General features: G+C 36.3%; 1 pseudogene; it reads left to right on the forward strand.

The window, feature by feature from the left end:
* The first annotated feature begins 2,350 nt into the window (after nt 1-2,350).
* LOC132132811 (olfactory receptor 10G4-like) lies at nt 2,351-5,004 on the forward strand (annotated as a pseudogene).
* Nucleotides 5,005-6,000: the final 996 nt, after the last annotated feature.

Consider the following 6,000-nt stretch of genomic DNA (forward strand, 5'->3'; position numbering starts at 1 on the left):
AGTTTTGTGGACAAAAATGGACATGTGTGAACAATAATGGACATTAAGAAGGCCATTATGTATATTACTAAGTTGGCCTATACATTATGGTTCACAGTGACGTCTCTGTGATGAGTAATCTCACTCACTGGTTTTTGGTTCAATTATTACAAATTGGTTAACAGTGTTGGGGGTAACACATTACAGGTAATGCAAGTTACGTAGTCAGATTACTTTTTTCAAGTAACTAGTAAATGCATAGTGTAACGCATATTTTTTTAATTTACAAAAAAAAAAAAAAACTTTTTTAAATAAGTAACACCAGTTACTTTTTTTCCATTTATTGATTGAAAGCTCTTCTGTCCCAATCTGAGAAAAATCAGGAAAAAGATGATACTTTAGTTCTAGAATAATGATTTAATGATGATTTAATTCAACTCACTCCAAAAAAATCTGATTTATTTTTCCTCAAAATTAATAAAAACAGTTAAAAAGCAACTCAGATTATGATGACTCAAAGCTGCAATAATTAAATATGTTAAATAATACAAATATCCTTTATGTTTTTTATCCCATTTTATTAACCAATTTGCTGCTGACCTTTGATGATCCAATACAACCAAACTAATAAGCAAAGTTTACACAAGATAAACTTACATTTTATAGAGTGTTGAATTTTCTTCCACCGCATTCTACTGTACAGATGTAAATTTACATTTACTTCAGCCTGAGACTTTTGGTGTGAAAGGACTTTTACATTTGCCAAAAATATAACATGAACATGAGACATGAGCAATATAGCACCTTTAACCTTGTTTGACAAACTACCCCTATCTCCCAATCATGTCTAATTAAATAGTAGTTTAAAGGGGTCTTATGATGCGGTTTAAATTTTTCCTTTCTCTTTTGAGTGTAACAAGCTCTTGGTGCATGAAGAAGATCTGTAAAGTTGCAAAGACTGAAGTCTCAAAACCAAAGAGATATTCTTTAGCAAAGTTAAGATTATGCCATTCACCCCTAAAACGGCTCATTCAAACATGCCCCCACATGTCTACGTCACTATGTGGAAATATTTGCGTAATGCTGGCCAAATGTTCATGCAAAGAAAGAAGGCATGGTTTCAGTAACCACATGCATTTAGTGTTGAAGCAGCCATGTCAGGGAGATGCTGTGTGTATCTAAGTGAAAGCAAAAGCACTTTTTATTTCGCCTTCCAAAAGTAGATGCATTTAGGAATCTTTAAGATTACTTACAACAGAACAGCAATGCATTTTATGGATGACCGTTTCGTGAACCTAGGAGAGGAGGTTATTCTGACTTTGCTACGACAGTCTGGCTCTTCTGAATCAACTACTGGAAGTATGTTTTGTTGTTAGTTTAAGTATTTGCTATTGAATGTTTTTAAATGCAGAGTTTTGCGTGTGTGTGTGTGTGTGTGTGTGTGTGTGTGTGTGTGTGTGTGTGTGTGTGTGTGTGTGTGAGAGAAAGAGAGAGAGAAAGATGGTCACACAGTGGAGTCAGCTGTCTTAACTGTCCATGGCTTGTGTACTACAAACACATATGCGATTATGGAAAAGGGTATCATTTGCAACTAGTGCTTGCGGTGTTCGCCAACCACAATGCACAATGAGTCAGCTAGCCAATCAGAGCAGACTGCGCTTGTCGGAAGTAGGGATTTTGTAGAAAACAATGCGTTTGAGTGAGATGGGGCATAGATTACCTACAATAATGTACAGTATTGAAAAAAAATGTTTAACATTAAAGCATGTCAACATATTCTGTTACACCAAATACACAAAATAATGATCTTTAAAAAAGCATCATATGACCCCTTTAATACATTATAATTTGGCTGGATATATAATTTTTTTTTATATATGTGTGTTTTTTTAACCACAAAGTATACTTCAGAGAATTTCTATGTTATACAAGTATGTTTACTCATTCATGGTTCCTAGGAAACCATGACGTACAGTATCTGTCACATATTAAAATATAAAAGGCAGGATTTCAGTCATATATTTATCTGAATAGGAAGAACATCTCAGGCAGTTTTATGCTATTTGTTATGCTATTTTAGTACTCTGATTGGAATTAAGCAACTAAAGAAGAAAAGTACAATAATTATATTACGTTATATCTTTTTTTAATCTAAGAATGCATGAAACACTTTTTGTACTTCTGATAAAACTATATTTCAACTTTCAGAGTTTTCATCACCTTGCAGTTACAGACGCTTTCTGTATCATTTTCCTTCATAGGAGCTTTTTTTCTGTGCATATATGAGTACATTGAGACCCTAATTGACTTCTCATCACCTGTACTAACTATATTTTGAAATATTTGAATATTGGGAAATGGCTGATTGAAAATGACAGCTGAAAATTACTCTGTAAAAAATGTAGACAGCTTTATAATCACTGGATTTGATTTATTAACCTACATGCTCATACTTCTTGGGAATGGAATTAATCTGTGTATCATCTCAACTAACGGGCATTTACACAAACCAATGTACATATTAATCTGTAATCTAGCTGTTGTTGACATAATATTCTCCTCTACCTGCAGCACATCCATGATCTCAGTGCTGCTGGCTGAGATTTATATTACTCTTGTATCTCAAGAACATACTTTTATCTTCTTGGTGATTTTATAGAGTGCATGGCTCTGACATTAATGGCAATAGACAGACTTATTGCAATTAGACTTCCTTTAAGATACTACAGCATTGTAACAAATTCACGAACATTTCTGCTTATTTTACTAACTTGGCTCATTGGTTTTGCTATAATGGGTGTTGTGATATCAGTGATAGATAGCGTCCCATACTGTCAGCCTGTCATCAGATATGTGTTCTGTGATTATCCTTCTATGATCAGAGCTGCTTGTGTTAATCCTGAACCCTATTTCTTCTTGCCTGTGTAGTGTGTGGGTGACGTACAGATCACCCATTGGTTATCTTAAATTAGGAAGTGCATATTTAAATGGGTTGCGATAGTTGGGTGAGGCGATCGGTTGTAATACCCGCCCTATTGGTTTGTTATTTCTGGCTCGACGTGCTGCAGGAGAAAAGGCTGGTAGCATGCGAAGGAGTTGGACCACTTTGATGTGCCGATAGTTTGGTGTTCACGTGGGTTCAGGGTTCACGTATGTGCGCTTATAGTGTGTATCTTTGCAGCGTTCTGTGGCGTTGCCATTAGTGGTGGCTGTACACCAGCTGCAGTTCATCTACAAAAGGGAAATCGTCGTCTGTGGCTGGGCATTAGATCTGGCATTAGCGCGAACAGGGCCGGCTTTGCCGACAGGCGGCCGCCTGGGGCGCCATCTGCTGGATGGTGCGTAAAATTGCAGAATTAAAAAGAAAAAAAGTTAATTAAATGTATGTATCGTATTATGAAAGCTGCGCACACGCTGTACACTTTTACTGTGCACTGTCCACACACTGCTTGTATTTGTCCATTTCTTTTACTAGATTTACAATCCTAAAAAACGAATGAGTCACTCTGACAGCAACGGGGAGTGGCGCGAAAACATCTGACAGCTGGTTTTAGCGCTTTAAATGATGGGGTAAATGAAAACACGTAAGAAAATGAAAACACTATAACCTAGAGCCGGCCCTGAGCGCGAACAGCCTCGGTCGGCGCTGTTGTCTCGCCCGGATTTTAAGTGTTTCTTTTTTTTCTTTTTCCAGTCAACCTGGTTGGGGTTTGTTTGCCTAAAAATGCAATGGTGAATTTAATTGTCTAGTTCCTTATTTTGGTTTTCTGTTCTGTTATTTGTGTTTTTTTTTTTCATTTATCCGTTTTATTGAATAGTTTGATTTATTTTGATTATTATATTTATTATATTATTATATAATATATTTTATATATATATATATATATATATATATATATATATATATTATTATTATTATATGCTGGGTTTGGGGTGTGGAAGTCCAGCTGATTATTCCAGCTTGATTGAATTAATTCTTGTTTTGTATTATGTTGATCGTGACGTTGGTTATTGTATTGTTTGCTTGCTTTTGTATTTCTATGCAGGAGCTGAGGGTCACTGAGGCGGGTGCTCTAGGGCTGTGGTAGTTGGGTCTCCCGTTCACTTAAGAGTGGTGTATTTCACCGGTGTGGTGTGGTGTGAGTATTGAGTGGAGTTTATTTTTGCTTTCTTTGAAGGTCACTTGAAGCCAGAGGTGCCCGAAGTAGATGTCTTTCAGCCCTGTATGGTTTTGTTGATGAAGGTGTTTGGAGTGTATGTGTTATTTTGATTTGTTTTTTTGTTGTGATTTACCATTGCTGTCTCTTGACCTTTTTTTCTTTTTTTGTGCTTTCTTTCTTTCTTTTTTCCAATTCTTGTGGGTTCAGTTACAATTGAGTATTCCGTATACTGCTCCTCTGAGGGGTGACTTTTATAATGTACTTGCAGTAGGTTGAGTAAAGTGTTTTTTTCAGAACCCATGACTCTGTCCAGTTATTTGCTGATAACGAACCTGTGTGCTGTGAGTTCCTAAAAGCTGGTGGCTGGTAATATATTTTTAGGGTGCAAGTCCCTAGATGGCGTAGTCGACAACCAAAATTATATCAATAGCCTTTTTAATTATTTATATAGTTTAGGCCGATTCCTGTCTTGCTGGTACGCGCATCGTTCATACCTGCAATGATCAGTCTTTGGCTGCTGTGTGGGCAGTTTCCCTTTATTCTGTGTACCTATGCTGTCCTGGCTTACAGCGTTACTAGACTCTCCAACAACTCAAGCAAAAAGCAAATGATCAGCACCTGCTCCAGTCATCTCATTGTCTTGTTTAGTTATTATGCACCAAAGCTGGTCTCTATTTTACTAACTAAAATAGGAGTTGTGCGAAGCTTAACAGACAGAAACGCAGTAACAATCATAGCCTCTCTTGTTCCTTCATTAATTAACCCCACTGTTTATTGCACCAGGACTAAAGAGATCAGGAAACGATTAGCTGATGTATTTTTGCACAAAAGAATTGTACCAAATCACTTAAAGGCTGTATCATAATAATATTATGATAAAATTATATAATATTGTATTAAATATTGTGGGTGATTGTGAAGATGTTGTTGATGCAAGGTGATTGACATTCATATTTTATGCTATGCTTACAGCAGTGGTGACTGGTGGTAGGGCTGTGCTGTGTCACATCCATCAAGTTTAGCAAACATCCCAGTATGAAGTAATGCTAACAGTAACAGTCAAAGTTTAAGAAAAAAGTTAACAAAACGAAAATTATTCAGGTTTAAAACATTTTAAATAAAGATATGTTTTACCGAGTTCATATATGGTTAAGTTTGATTCTCATTATTTTTTGTAAGCTCTTTCTAAGAACAACTGATACTCATATGTACAAAAATCACCACTGACCCTTGCTAACTCCTGTGTACAACATTCGCCAGACATGCAACCATATCAGACTTGCATTGTACTTTACCTTGATTAAAATCATCATCGACCAAAACTTTATGATGAGATACTGATTAGCTTTATTAAGGCCTTACAGACAAGTCCTGACTCTATAGGTGCGATAGAGAAATAGCCCATTTTGTACAATATTTGTGGACAATGATTGGTTAAATTTTGACAGATCTTGAATATTTTCATAGTAGTTAGCTAAACTGCTAAATAAACCTTCCTTTGGTGGGCAATTTATTCTTCACCAATTGCATTGACACACATATGGGGAATGCGTCCAACAGCACCGTTCCACAACCAAGTGCAGAAATAAGACACAATGTGAACCAAGCCCCAAAGCAATCATACTGAGGGCCCCTGTTGTCAGGGTAGGGGACGAAGGGATGATGCGAAGACTCAATTCTGCAGAGAATGAGCTTTTATTGATAAAAAATAAACAAAAGAGCAACAAAAACTACCCCATGGGGGAAAAACAGGCTGGCAAAATGCATCACATCTTTCTGAACTTTTATTTCAGGAGTATAAATGTGTATGTACAGTGTATATTTAAAGTACCTTGAACCATGAAACTTTCACGTACCAAAA

This window comes from Carassius carassius, chromosome 49, assembly GCF_963082965.1.
Source record: "Carassius carassius chromosome 49, fCarCar2.1, whole genome shotgun sequence".
Taxonomy (NCBI): Eukaryota; Metazoa; Chordata; class Actinopteri; order Cypriniformes; family Cyprinidae; genus Carassius; species Carassius carassius.